This window comes from Chiloscyllium plagiosum, unplaced genomic scaffold (assembly GCF_037043375.1).
Source record: "Chiloscyllium plagiosum isolate Xiang-an unplaced genomic scaffold, Cpla_swu_hap1 HiC_scaffold_7, whole genome shotgun sequence".
Classification (NCBI taxonomy): domain Eukaryota; kingdom Metazoa; phylum Chordata; class Chondrichthyes; order Orectolobiformes; family Hemiscylliidae; genus Chiloscyllium; species Chiloscyllium plagiosum.
Window position 1 is genome coordinate 31,966,605 of NW_028270145.1, and position 15,906 is coordinate 31,982,510.

Below are 15,906 nucleotides of genomic sequence, written 5' to 3' on the forward strand. Positions count from 1 at the left end.
TGGAGCACTGCTCCTTTGTCAGGCAGCTAGTGGGGCAGGATCACAGAACACAGAATTTATAGTAAAAGATCAAAGTGTCATACAACTGATGCGATGCATTGAACAAACCTAGACAGCTGTTCATCTTTCATCACTTGGAGTGGGAATGCAGATTTCGATTCATTAATATGTAAATCCTCGAACTTCTTTCAAGTCACAGCCCCAAGATAACTTTTGTTTCTATAAAAGAAAGGTGACATCTCAGCTCAGACAATGCATTAAAGGTGTGAGGTTAGTCTGTCTGTATTTCAACTTTGAGTCAGACTGGTTCTATTTCCAAAGTAGGAATTTATAAAATGTCACATGAACTGACTGCCTATAGATTGTGCGCTTGTGGAACAAAATAGAATCTATCTGCAAATACAAAGCTTTGGCAGGAAATTCCACTTTATCAATGGTGTTACCTTTTGCACATCTTGCAAAACACTTGAGCCCACGTCCTCTGCCTGTGGGATTATTGCAGCTGCTTTCTCTACCGTCTTCGTTTGTAATGTTATACCAGATACCCATGCTTTCACACTTTACCATTTAATCTTCCACCACGTGCAATCTCACATTGTCCACATTCAAAGATCCCACAAAGAGCCCCCATACTCATATCACAATCCCTAGTGGGAATAATATGTTGGAAACCAAGCCTCACTATTTCTCCAGTCATCGCAGGTGAGAAATATGAGCAGTTTCATCTATGGACTGGTTAAAGGCCTTACACAGTTTAATAAAATCATGAGGGGCATAGATAGGGTGAATAGTCAAGAGTTTTTTCTCAGGTTATGGGAGTCCAGAATGAGAAGGTTTAGATTTAAGGTGAGAGGGGAAAGATTTAAAAGGGGCCTAAGGGGCAACTTTTTCAAGCAGAGGGTGGAACGTGTATGGAATGAGCTGCCAGAGGAAGTGGTGGAGGCTGGTACAATTGCAACATTTAAAAGGCATCTGGGTGGGTACATGAATATGAAGGGTTTAGAGGGATATGGGTCAAATGCTGGCAAATGGGACTGGATTAATTTAGGATATCTGGTTGGTATGGATAGGTTGGGCCACAGGGTCTGTTTCTGTGCTGTTCATCTCTATGACTCTATATGTCAAGATGAATTCATTTGGTTGAGCCAAAGAAACAGAAACTTGCATTTGGAAGGTGTTTTTCACCATATTGGGGCCGTGTGTTCATCACAGTTGTACAGTAAGATACATGGCTAACAATTTGTACACTACAATTGCCTAGATACAGCATTGTCATAACGGTCAATCCATCTGTTTTAATGATGCTGAAGAGCATGAGGTCAAACACCAGGGTGAACTCTCCTGATCTTCGAAATAGTGCTGTGGGATCTTTGAGATCCTCCCAGTCTATGGTTGTTTCCACGTGGAACTCTTCCTATCAGTTTTCATCTAAGCTTATCTACAAAATCTGCTGTTCCTTTATTCCCCATGCACTGATCCCGATTTCCCTTAACTGTCCCAATCTGATTTATCTCAACTGCTCCATATGGCAGTCAGTTACACCTCTAACCACTCTCTACGTAAAAAACAAAATTCCTCTCAGATTCTTATTGGGCTTTTCAGACATTGTTACGAACACTGTTGTAGCTCTCTACCATTCTGAACCCCAGCATAATTCTGAAGACCTCTATCAGGTATAGGTCGTTCTGTTAAAACGTCGACGTGAATTAGTTGTAACGGGATTGATGAAGTGGGGATGCTTTTCTACAGCGCAAACTTTTAAAACGTGCGTTGGCTGCAGTGCGATTACATCGCCAACACTTAAAGCGCAGTTTCTGAAGCGCGATTTTTCGATAACGCAGGGTTGCATAAGAACACACCCCTCGTGTTATAGAAGAACTGAATGTACTTACAACCCCCATAACAGTCGGCAGTCTACTTTGATCTCCTTAATAGCTATCATCACTCCATTCTGGCACTATCTTGTAATACTTTCTTTTGTGCTTTCTATAGTGCCTCTCTATGCAATTTTGTAACACTGTCACTGCAGCAGTGGTCTAACCAGTTGATTGGGATAACAAACACAATGGACACAGAGATAAAAAGTCCGCAGGGAGCGAATTCAAAAACCGATCTCACACTTTGAAGAAAACATGCGCTGGCCCTGGAGCTGTTAATCTCGAGGGAATTCATCGATACCTTGAATTTAAAATAGCAATTTACTGAAAATTGCAGCCATTTGTTATTACACTGCGACACAAGGAAGCTTTGCAACCTGCTGTACGCAATGAAAAATGAGTCCCATTCAACTGGAACATTTTAATTGCTTTTTAAGAGTCTTTTGCTTAGCCCTGCCATTTCATTCCAGAGACTTTCTGTCAAGCAGCCTGCTGTCATGCCATATGTTGCCAACACAACCAGTTTGCTGTAATCTGCATCGAACCTACATTTATTAACAAAAATATTGGTTTTTAAATATTTAATGGTTTTAATCAGGAGGAGCAAGCAAACAGATGGAATGGAATAAATATGATTGTTGCCTATGTGCAGTGCTGCATATAGAGGGCTCCTGTCCTCAGAAAACAGTGTGTCAGGTGGGGCAGCCTGAACTTTTAAGATTAGATTAGATTACATTACATTACAGTGTGGAAACAGGCCCTTCGGCCCAACAAGTCCACACCGCCCCGCCGAAGCGAAACCCACCCATACCCCTACATTTACCCCTTACCTAACACTACGGGCAATTTAGCATGGCCAATTCACCTGACCCTGCACATCTTTTTGGACTGTGGGAGGAAACCGGAGCACCCGGAGGAAACCCACGCAAACACGGGGAGAACGTGCAAACTCCACACAGTCAGTCGCCTGAGGCGGGAATTGAACCCGGGTCTCAGGCACTGTGAGGCAGCAGTGCTAACCACTGTGCCACCGTGCCGCCCACAACTTGCTGCAAATCACCTGGAAACCCAAGACAGAAGCAAGCTGCAACGTCCAGGTGACCCTAGGCTATTTGACCTATACCGAGGGCTCTGCAGCACCATGGGCTGACCAACATCTTTGTTCCTGGATGCTCCTGTCCATCTCGAATTGCTCAGACATTTACTTTAAGTAAACGATGCAATGGAGGAGCCCCGCGCACACACCAACGGTTTGGGTGGCCTGTTTTGAGATTTATTTCTTGCTGAAAGCATAGTAGCCAGCAGTCTTGCCTGAGTCAGAGGTTTGTTGCGGGATGAGGTCGTGCTTGAATTGTCTCTGTCCGATAGCCGATCCTTCCACCAACACTCAAAACAGCTGACCTTCACCTGCACCTTCTTACTGCTCGTGGTATCTCGCTGTGTGTAAATTAGCCGATACCTCTCCTGTACAGAAGCGGTGACACCATTTTAAAAGTATTTCACTGGGCGTGGAGTGCTTTGTAGTCGTTACAATTGCGCTGTAAGTGCAAGGTTCTTAATTCTTCATATTGTTCTGTGTTACTGTTGTCATTATTCCTAACTGGACTGGACACTTTCTCCCATGTTACAGCAATGTGCCAACAGCAAATAACAACCATTTTTCCAGTGACTGAGATGGCCAGTTAAGTACTTTATCTTTATCAGGTTTTAAATTTTAAAAAGAAATCTGTGACCAGGATTCTCAGTGAACAGAGTTATTGAGTAATTTTTGAAAAAAACAAACCTATTCAGCAAAGATACAATTGATGAGCGTACACAGTCAGGAATATAGAAGCATAAATGCCTATCCTTGTAATGACTCCAAAATAAATACACCTTCGAAAAGCAGAAAGAAAACCGATTTCCATTCAGAGGGTGAGATTCTAACAAACAGTAATTTGGCCAATGGATTATTCTTGAAGGCAAAAGGATAGAGCGTACAATGGTTCAGCCTCGATCGCTCTGTTGTTCTGAAATTTTTGGTCAAAATCACCCCCCCAAGCTACTCACCATCCTGACTTGAAAATATATCACTGTTTCTTCACCGTCACTGGAGAAGATTCGCAAGGTTGATTCTGGGTATGCAGAGGCTGCCTTATGAGGAGAGGTAGAGTAGGTCGACCTTGCACTCTTTGGAATTTAGAAACAATGAGAGGTGACTTTACTGAAACATTGAACATTCTTAGGGGGCTTGGCAGGATCGAGGGGGAGAGGGGCTGTTTCCCCTTGGTGGAGAGTCCAGCACCAGAGGGAATCATCTCACAGTAATGAGTCACACATTTAAGTCTGAGGTGAGGAGGAATTTCTTCTCCCAATTTGGAGTGAATCGGAAGAATTCTTTATCACAGCATGCAATAATTGTATTCAAGGCTCAGGTAGTTTTTAAAATCAGTTTGGGGAATTTGCAGAAATGTGGATCAACCACGATGCCATTGAATGGCAGAACAGCCTTGATGGGCATCTTCAAAAACTCACTCATGGGATGTGGGCATCGTTGGCTAAGCCAGCATTTATTGCCCCTCCTGGTTGTCCTTGGGAAGGTGGTGGTGAGCTGCCTTCTTGAACTGCTTGCAACCTATCCGCAGAGCCACAATGCCAATAGGGAGGGAATTCCAGGATTTTGACCCAGTTGCAGTGAAGGAACGTGATGCATTCCCAAGTCAGGATGGCGAATGGTTCGAAGGAGAACTTGTAGGTGGTGGTGATGCTCCCATGTTTCTACTTCCTTTGTCTTTCTGGATGGTAATAGTCATGGGTTTGGAAGGTTTTGACGAAGGAGCCTTGCTGAATTTATGCAGTGCAGACTTGTAGATGTTACTGAGTGTCAGTGGTGGAGGGAGTTTGTAGGTGTGGTATCAACCAAGTTTCTTAAATGTTGTTGGAGCTGTACTAACTGAGGCAGGTATTCCATCACACACCTGACTTGCACATTGTAGATGGTGGACAGGCTTTAGGGAGTCAGGCGGTGAGTTACTCACTACGGTATTCCAAGCCTCTAACCTGCTCTTGTAACCACTGTATTTGTAAGACTAGTCCAGTTCAGTTTCTGGACAAGGATAATCCTCAGGATGTTGATAATGGTGATACTATTCAATGTCAAAGGGCGATGGTTAGGTTCTTTCTTGTTGGAGATGGTCATTGCCTGGCACTTGTGTGGCACAAATATTAGTTTCTACTTGTCAGCCCAAACCTCGATACTGTCCAGGTCTAGCTGTATTTGGATGTGGACTGCTTCAGTATCTGAGGCATGGCAAATGGTGCTGAACATTATGCAGTCATCAGTGGACATCCCAGGATACAGATGAAGCTGCTGAAGATGGTTGGGCCTCGGACAGTACCCTGAGTAACAATTGCAGAGATATCCTGGTGCTGGGATCACTGAGCTCCAACAGCCACAATCATTTTCCTGTGTGCCTGGTATGACTTCAAACACTGGAGGGCTTTTTCCCTGAATTCCCAATGATTCCAGTTTTGCTATGGTTCTTTGATGCCAGATTCAGTCATTTAAGGCTTTGATGTTCAGGGTTATTGTTCTCAGCTTCCATCTCAAATTCCGTGATCCTGGGGACCGAAGGAGGAGACCGTGATAGATTAGCCACTCAGCACTTCTGGCTGAAGATTGTAGCAAATGCTTCAGCTTTATCTTTTACACTGATGAGCTGCTACCTCAACACTCCTCACTCCGCCCCTCCTCACCCAATTATTGAGGATGGGCACATTTATGGGACATCTTTCTCCAGAGAGTCGTTTAATTCTCCACCTCCATTCATGACAGGATATGGCAGAGCTTAGACCTGATCAGTTGGTTGTGGAGACATTTAGTTGTGTCTATCACTTGCTGCTATTTGGCTTAAGTAATCCTGTTTTGCAGCCGCACCAGGCTTGAACTTATGGAGCTAGGTGGAAAATGAACTTCAAAAGAGGAAATCACTGCTTCACCCCCGCCCCACGCAGAAATGGGCAAAAGGTGCCAACTCCACGCAGATAGTCACCTGAGGGTGGGTTTGGAATCCAGGTCCCTGGCACTGTGAGACAGCAGTGCTAACCACTGAGCCACTGTGCTACTCTCTGTTGAGCGTGGCTACCTCAGAGGATTATAGGACCGGATGAGACAGGGAAGAACAAAGACTAATCTGAAATTTTATTGGCAGGAAACTAAAGATTGTGGAGATGCAAGGATGTCTGGATGGCCAGGTACACAAATGAGTAAAATCTAGTTCAAAAGTGCATAATGACTGATGGAATGCTGGTCTTTATCACAAGGGGGTTGGAATGCAAAAGAGAGAAAATGATGCTTCAGTTGTCTGAAGCTTTTATCAGATCCCACCTGGACGATATTGTTGTAGGCAAAGATAGTTCGCCTATGGAGAGGATGCAGTGCAGATTCACCAAAGAGTTAAAACCTGTAACAGGTCAGGCTGGAATCCCTTGAGTTTAGGAGGTTGACTGAACTGTGTTTTTTTAAGACTGAGGTGAGGAATAGAAATCATTCCTTCTGGTCAGAGAGTCCAGAACATGGAGACACAAACAGTACAGGAGATTACGAACATTCAGTTTTTGCAGGAATGTGAAGAAGACCAAGACCATAGTGACAAGGAGGGATCGAAGCATGGAAAGGAAACCTAAAGTGAATGATAAGACCCAGAATTAATACAAAGGCTCACGAATAAGCAAAGAGACGGCTGAGAGATACGGCAGGAGAGTTGAGCTAAGGCAAGCGTTGTCAGAATGAAGGACGTATTAACATTAAAGAAACAGTTTACATCTTGTAAGCTGACATATGCCCCAAAGGGACTGATTGGTAATCAGAATGCATGCTCCCGGTATCCCGCACAGACAGAGAAGACTAACCAGAAAGTGCTGGAGAAAAGAAGAAATTAATGCGCAGCATCAAGCAATACATCACTGGTGCAGATGGCACTGAGGGACGGTCATTAGCAGAGAAGAGCAACAGAAAACATAGGGGAATGAAGCAGTGGGGGAAAGATTCTCAAATCTCAAGGGAGACAGGATGGTGAAGAAGGCATTTGGCACACTTGCCTTCATTGGTCAGTGAACTGAGTAAAGGAGTTGGCCACGTTTGGAATACTGCATGCAGTTCTGGTCTCCCTGCCATCGTAAAAATGTTGTGAAACGTGAGAGGGTCCAGAAAAGATTTACAAGGATGTTGCCTGGTTTGAAAGGTTTGAGTTAGACGGAAAGACTGAATAGGCAAAAGTGAGGACTGCAGATGCTGGAAACTAGAGTTTAGATCAGAGTGGTGCTGGAAAAGCACAGCAGGTCAGGCAGCATCTGAGGAGCAGGAAAATCAACATTTCGGGCAAAAGCCCATATAGATTTGGGGTTATTTTCTTCGTGCATCAGAGACTGAGACATAACCTTATGGAGGTTTATAAAATGACGAGGGGCATGGATAGGGTGAATAGCCAAGGTCTTTTTCCCAAGGTAGATAGGGGAGTTCAAAACAAGAGGGTCCAGGTGTAAGGTGCGAGGGAAAAGATTTAAAAGGCACATAAGTGGCAACATTTTCACACAGAGGAAGATGTGTGTATGGAATGAGCTGCCAGAGAAAGTGGTAGATGCTGCTACAGTTACAACATTTAAAAAGCATCTGGATTGGTACATGAATTGAAATGTTTGCAGGGATATGAGCCAAATGCTGGCAAAAGGGACTAGATAAATTTAGGATATCTGGCATGGACGAGTTGGACTGAAGGATCTGTTTCTGTGCTGTACATCTCTATGATTCTAAATGGCTCAATAACCTTTGGGAGATTGGCAGGGTAAATGCAGTAAGGTTGTTCCCCTGTGAGAGAGTTGAGGAGCAGAGGGTATAATCTCAGAGTAAGGGGTCACACATTTAAGACAGAGAGGCGGAGGATTTTTTTTCTTGTAGAAGATAGTCAATCTGTGGAATTCTTTACCGCAGAGAGGGGTATTTAGTCGGGTCATTAAGTAAATTCAAGATTGAGATATGTTTTGACCAGTAAGAGAATCAAGTTGAGATTATTAGGTCAGCCAGGAGCTCATTGAATGGCAGGGCAGACTGGATGGGATGAATGCTTACTTGTGCTCCTATGTCTTATGATCTAAAATGGATAGCCAATATAATGGAGTGGATGTCGCCGACTTCTGCAGAAATCATAGCTACAGCACAGGACAGACAATAGTGCTGATCTACAGCAGTCACGCTTCCCAGGGGCAGGATAACATCAATAAATAAACGAATGAATGATTTAATGAATGAGAAAGATCATTCTGGAGGGAAACCGCGGATAACACCTTATTGAGTTGTTCAAAATTGTGAAGAGTTTTGATAGGATTTTTTTGGGCAGCCTCACAGCGGCAGGGACCCGGGTTCGATTCCAGACTCGGCTGACTCTCTGTGTGGAATTTGCCCATTCTCCCCATGTCTGTATGGGTTTCCTCCGGGTGCTCCAGTTTCCTCCCACAGTCCAAAGATGTGCAGGTAAGGTGAATTGGCCGTGCTAAATTGCCCATAGTGTTCATGGATGTGTAGGTTAGGTGCATTAGTCTGGAGTAATGTAGGATGATAGGGTAGGGGAATGGGTCTGGGTGGGTTACTCTTTGGAGATTCAATGTGCACTTGTTGGGCTGAAGGACCTGTTCCCACAATGCAGGCATCCTATGATTCTAGGATAACAAAGGATATTCTGTCAGTAACTAGGGGTCACAATTTCAAGATTGTCAGCAAGAGAGTTAGGAGTGAGATGAGGAGAAACGTCTTTACTCAGAAAGTTGTCAGAATTTGGACTGCACTGCCTGGGAGAGCAGTGGAAATGGATTATATGGGAGGTTTCAAAACAGAATTGAATATGCACTTGAAAGTGATGAAGTTAGAGGGCTACGGAGATGGGGCTGGAGAGTGGGACTAGCTGGGTACTAGCTCTATTGAGAGCCAGTCCTGGCATGATGGGTTGAGTGGCCTCTTTCTATGCTGTAAAATGCTATGATGCTACATGGCAGTAAAAAGTTGAACTCGTCACCTAGAAAATGCTGTGGATGTTAATCAGTTGAAATTTTCAGGACTGAGGTGGACAGAACTTTGTTAGACTCTTGAGTCAAGGGGCACAGAACCAAGAGAAAGGAAATGTTCGACCAAGCATATGATGTCCTCAGCTTTCTAAAGAGGAGGCTGGAGCACAAAACCAAGGAAGTTATTGGTAAACATTTACATAACACACAGGGTTCCACCTCATTAGTCTTACATTCAATTGAGGAAGGATAGGAGTCCTTAGAGGAAGGGCACAACGGATTGTTGAGAAATGGTTCTGATGAGGGACTTTCAGGTTTGTGTGCAGATTAGAGAAGTTGCTGTTTTGGTAGAGAAGGCTAAGGGAGCTATGGTCGAGGAGTACAAAAGTAATATAGTTACTTAAAACCTGTTGCCATTGGTGGAAGGTCAGAGCACCACGGGGACACCTATTTCTGGTGATAGGCAAGTGACCTACTTGAGGGGAAGCTTGTTTACGCAGCACGTGGTTAGGACTTGGAAGGCACAGAGTACGGGTTTGGTGGAGGAAGACTCAAGAGTGGCTTTGAAAAGGGAATTGAATAAAAAAGAAACCTGAAGAGAAGAAAATTTGCAAAGCTTTGTGGAGCACGCAGGACGGGTGACATTAGCTGAGTTGGTCTCGTAGAAAGATGGTACAATAGATGAAATGCTTTCCTTGTGACCTAATCATTCGCTAATGCTGCAGGTAGGCAGACAAATGCAGTGGAGGTACAGACCAGCTTTGATCTCATTTCCCAGTGGAGGAGACTTGAAGGGCTGAATGGCCACATCCTATTCCTGTATTACAGGCTTAATGGGCTGAATGGCCTCTTTCTGTTCCTGTGTAACAGGCTCAAGGGGCTGAATGGCCTCCTCCTGTTCTTGTGTAACAGGCTCAAGGGGCTGAATGGCCTCTTTCTGTTCCTGTGTAACAGGCTCAAGGGGCTGAATGGCCTCTTTCTGTTCCTATGTAACAGGCTCAAAGGGGCTGAATGGCCTCCTCCTGTTCCTGTGTAACAGGCTCAAGGGGCTGAATGGCTTCCTGTTGTTCCTGTGTAACAGGCTCAAGGGGCTGAATGGCTTCCTGTTGTTCCTGTGTAACAGGCTCAAGGGGCTGAATGGCCTCCTCCTGTTCCTGTGTAACAGGCTCAAAGGGGCTGAATGGCTTCCTGTTGTTCCTGTGTAACAGGCTCAAGGGGCTGAATGGCCTCCTCCTGTTCCTGTGTAACAGGCTCAAAGGGGCTGAATGGCCTCCTCCTGTTCCTGTGTAACAGGCTCAAAGGGGCTGAATGGCTTCCTGTTGTTCCTGTGTAACAGGCTCAAGGGGCTGAATGGCCTCCTCCTGTTCCTGTGTAACAGGCTCAAAGGGGCTGAATGGCTTCCTGTTGTTCCTGTGTAACAGGCTCAAGGGGCTGAATGGCTTCCTGTTGTTCCTATGTAACAGGCTCAAGGGGCTGAATGGCCTCTTTCTGTTCTTGTGTAACATACTCATGGGGCTGAATGGCCTCCTCCTATTCCTGCATTACAGGCTCAATGGGCTAAATGGCCTCCTCCTATTCCTGTATTACATCTCAAGGGGCTGAATGGCCTCCTGTTGTTCCCGTCTGACCGGTTCAAGGGGCTGAATGGCCTCCTCCTATTCCTGTGTAACAGGCTTAAGGGGCTGAATGGCCTCCTCCTGTTTCAATATCAAAGTGAGGATGTTTCACGTGCAAATGAACAAAATCAGGCGAGTGCAGCAGAGGGTGCACTTGATTGCTGAGAGTGAAAGATGTTCTTTAATTGAGGGTGGAATTACTTATCTGAACAACTAGAAAAATATGCATAAGATAAAATTCAGCAAAGCAGTGCCTTTAACCACAGCCGACATATCCAAAGTTGTCACAGTTTGTCATCTGTTGGATCAGAATATAAAAGTTACCTATTGTAGTTTTACTTATTGAAATGAGATTCCGAGTTAGTCAGCGTGAAGCCAATTTCCTTTTCAGAAAGCATGAGTTCCATCTTATTCAGCTGCTACATATTTAAAAAATTATAGTGCAGGCACCTCAGAGCCCCGAAATCATCTTTTCAAATTGGTAGTGACATTTCAAGTGTATGCTGACATTCATTTACCAGGCAGTGTAGATCGGAATTTACAAACTTGGCTCAAACAGACAAGCATTTTGAATCTGATTTTCCAAAATTTTCTTCTTTCAGACCATCCTTGTCTCACTCTCTTTCCTTCTTGACCTCCCGTCCACTTATATCTCTTCCCCCTCCACAGCTTTCTGTGTTGTTCTCAGAAACAGAGGAACACGCGGACACCCTTTGATCTTTCGAGTTATTTGAGGGTGGTATGGTGGCTCAGTCATTTAGCACTGCTACCTCCCAGCGTCAGAAACTTGGGTGCAATTCCACCCTCGGGTGACTGTGTGGAGTTTGCAAATTCTCCCCATACCTGCGTGGGTTTTCTCCAGCTGCTCCGGTTTCCTCCCACAGTCCAAAGATGTGCAGGTTATGTGGATTGGCCACGATAAATTGCCCATAGTGTCTAGGGATGTGCAAATTAGGTGGACTAGCCATAAGAAATGCAGGGTTACAGGGATGGGGTAGGTCTGTGTGGAATAGTCTTTGGGGGAGGGGTCAGTGTTGGGTCAATGGCCTGTTTCCACACTGCAGGGATTCTATGATATTTCTCTACTCAGTTCAATCACACACAACTTGATTCTTTAGCTTTGGTTCCATGTGTTTCCAAATGGGTCGATCAACAATCTTTCTTCTCAAACTGGCAAGGGAAATAGTCACAGTCCCATCACTTGAAACCTTCCACCTTTAGGTCATTTCCAGTCATACAGTTTCACTGTCAGAACTACCATTTCTGCAGCTCATGCCTGATTTAGCCAGCGTTGCCCAGATAAACATTGATGGAATATCAAGTTCAATTGTTAAAAGTGAGACAATACAAGCAGAAGAAGCATCTAAAAAATGGCACCTCTGCAATGCAATGCTCCCTCTGCACTGCACTGGGGTGTTAACATAGATTTTGTCACTAGAATGGGATTTGAACTATAGTCTCGGGGGTGGTGGTGCCCCAAGTGAGCCACAGCTGACAGAACCCCCACACTCGTGTACAAGCCAGATTGTGATCTGAGACCTCAGGATTCTTGTTAGGATAGGTCTGCTTTGGACAGAGTTGAACACACAGGGTTGGAATTTGATTTCAATACAATGACAATCTGGAACTAGGAGTCTAATGATGACCATGAATCCAGTGTCAATTGCCAGGAGAAACACATCTGGTTCACTAACGTCCTTTAGGAAAGGAAACTGCCATCCTGACCTGATCTGGCTTACATGTGACTCCAGACCCACAGCAATGTGGTTGACTCTTAACTGCGTTCTGGGCAATTAGGGATGGGCAATAAATGCTGGCCTAGCCAGCGACATCCTCATCCTGTGAAAGTGTGAGGAAAAACCCTGATGATAAACGGGACTGTTGCAAGTATGGAGGTAATTGTGGAGTTACAAAGACCCTTCAAGGGGGACTCTGTCAGTTCAATACAATATAATTCCGTGTTTTTACTGTGTGTGCTTTGAAGCCCTTACATTACACATACTGAGGTCAGAAATAGAGAAAATAAATACAAAGGGAAGTGGACATTGTAGCCTCAAAAGGGAGAGGGATTGTTAAAGCAGCTTGCAGTCTGCTGCAGGATTATGCATTTTGAATGAATATTCCTCAAGAAAATTGGGATTTTCCACCAACAGTGTCACGACAGATCCCCACATTTATTTAGAAAATGACGGATAACTGGAATTATGCAAGAATGTCAGCTTTGACAGGTCAGATTTAAATGTGTACCAGAAGCATATTAATGAGCCAAGCAGATCTCTGAACAGTTTTGTGTTAAATGTTTCACTGTTAGAGCTACACACAGGAGGTGATACCGCTGTGTTAACAAAGGCATTCATTCGCAATAGTGCGCCGAGTAATCCTAACCCCAGGTTTACTACGTTTCCCTCTGATGTATCGGATGATGGGTATATTACTGTTACATGCAGAGCTTTTGTAGTCTAACAAGAGAAAAAACAATTGGCATGAATGCAACTATTCTAACACATTAAAATATCACATGGTACTGTTAAGGAGCATTGTCAAACAAAATTTAACGTCAAGCCACATCAAAGGTGTGTGAAATCTTCACAAAGGTGATAAATTTAGAGCAATGGCTTAAAGGCAGAGGGAGGGAATTCTGAAATTCCAATGGTAGAATGAAGTTAATTAGCAGGAGACCAGAAGTGGAAGAGCTCAGAGATCTCAGAAGACTATAGCATGGGAGGAAGAAGGCTTGCTGAGAAAAGAGATATTTCATCAAATGTGTGTCCCACATTGCTTTACAAGAAAGACCAAAGTAAACGGAAAGCCAACATTTATAATGTATGAGAGGAGAGTGCTGATTGGTTGGCATGTGGACTCTGATTGCTTGAGGCATTACAGTGGTGAATACACCAGTTAATGACAACTGACAGTTTACTGCCAAGGTCTGGCTCGCTGATCCTGATTGTTCAAGGCATTGAGCTGAGTAATGAACCAAAGAATGGCTGTTCCCTATTTTGTTGCAATGAAATGGGTGCAGTATGTACACATGTTATTTCTGTCTACAAAGAGTATGACCCTATGAATTAATGTATATAGCTCCCAGTACACACAAGTGTGTCATCCTGTGAGCCCAGTGACCAATCTAAATTGATTATTCTTTGCACATTCAAGTCAATATTTTCTACATAGTCTTGAGCATGTAAAGAATTATGCTGGCAACCAATTTAGAAATGTCAATCTGACTTGTGGATATGGCACACTCTTGTATCCTGGAAGCTACATATATTAATCCATAGGCATGTGTTGACAAATTGGAGTCAATCTGCCTTATTTAAAATTCGAACAGAACTTGGCAGTTAATTGCCAGTCATCATTAACTGGGTCATCCTCCATGGCAATGCCTCTACCAGTCAGAGTCTACCTACCAACTGGCCAGTACTTCCCTCTCACACAGTGTAATTGTTCTTTTCCCATTGTTTTGGTATTTCTTGCAAATTGTCCTGATAAGCATAAGATGAAATGTTTCAACAACATGTCCTTTTTTCAGCAATACTCAAGTTCTGTACAGATCATATCTCTCTGGTCCAGCTACCTCTGTGTTCCGGCATGTCCTGCCAGCACAAACCTTGTGGTAATTCTAGTTTTCTGAAGAACCCACGGAACTTTCCACAATCGCACTGATACGTAAATAGATTGCCTACATTCTCCACAGTCTGCTTTTCATCTTCATTTTATGCTACACAACGTTTTTAACTAGGTTTAAAAACTCCGTGCTGACCCTGACAGATGACCTCCCATTGAATGGCAAAAATCCCAGATCTGAGAATGCTGGACTACAGAGATACACATGAACTACCAAACCACTATAGGAATAAGACTATAAACAATTTGAACCCAAGGGTGAGTACTTTAACATTGAGGTACTGCTTGACCAGCCAATGTAAATCAGTCAGAAGATGCTGCTATTCCATGTACTTTGCCACTGGTATAGTGTATTGCTTTGAATTCTCTTTGCATTGTCTATATTAACTTTATTTATGCATAGATTAAGGTTTGATTGATTTAGCTGATACCCTCTTTCAAACAATCCTTCAGTTTATGTATTGTTGTGAAAGGATTAGGTAGCTGGTTGGATAACAAAAGTGTACAGTGGAGATATAGCTGCCAACCTGTCAGTCAGAAGAATGCACTACAAAATAAGACAGGAGCTATCATTCACACCGGGAACTGAGGAGTCAAAAGGAAAACACCACAACCAGGTTTGATTAAGTTCAGCTCTACATTTCATACTTCAGTTATTTTCCCTGAATCCCTGAAAGAATAACAATTTCATGGATTGCAGGGGCAATGCTTGATGTAATTCAGCATGACTGCTCTCATGCTCGCATACAAACATACAAATTTAGAAGCTCTCCAGGCCCTTCAAGCCTGCCCCATATTCGATGAAATCACGGTTAATCTGATTACTCCACATACCCGCCTCCTCTCCAGATTAATCCTTCATTTCCTTGCTAATGAAGAACCTATCCACGACTGCTGAAAAAAACTCCTAAAATGTTTCACTGTCTCTTGAGGAAAAGAGTTGGGCAGGTGGGACTGGTTTAGTTTGGGATTATGTTTGGCATGGACTGGTTGGACCGAAAGTTCTGTTTCTGTGCTGTGTGACTCTATGACTTGCAACCCTCTGTAAGAAATAATTTGTCTGTGTACCACGTTTCAATGGCTGGCCCCTTATTTTTAAGCAGCGAGCCCCAGTTCTAGAAATTTTATTCCCTTCTCCGATGGAAGGTCTCAAGCTCGGATTTTTTGTGGTTGAGACTGGTTTGGGATGTGAACCCTGCACTTCTGTCTTTGCCTTGTGTCAGCTATTGGGTAGAATTGGTGTCACCATTCCTCTCCCTGGTCTGGATCCACAAGGCCTGGTTGGTTTAGTTAATGGTGAATGCGTTGGAAGCAGTTCAGAGAAGGTTTACAAGACTAATACCTGGAATTATGAGAGAAGGCTGGACAGGCTAGGCCTGTATCCTTTGGAGTTCAGAAGAGTCAGGAGTCACTGAATGGAAACATTTAAGATCCTGACCGAGTGGATGGAGAAAGGATGTTTCTTTTTGTGGGAGAATCTAAAACTAGGGGTCATCGTTTCAGAACAAGGAGTCTCCCAGTCTAGGTCGAGACGAAGGAACATGTGTTTTTTCTCTTTGAGACTTGTGAGTCTTTGGAATTCCCTTCCTCAAAGGGCAGATTAATCAGTAGAGTCCTTAAATATTTTGAAGGCAGAGGTAGCTAGACTCTGGATGATGAAGGGGTTGGGTGGGGGGTGGGGGTGAGGGTGTGGTAGAGGTAGTGAAAAATACGAGGAGGGATATATAGGAATGCAGAGTTGAGGTTGAATC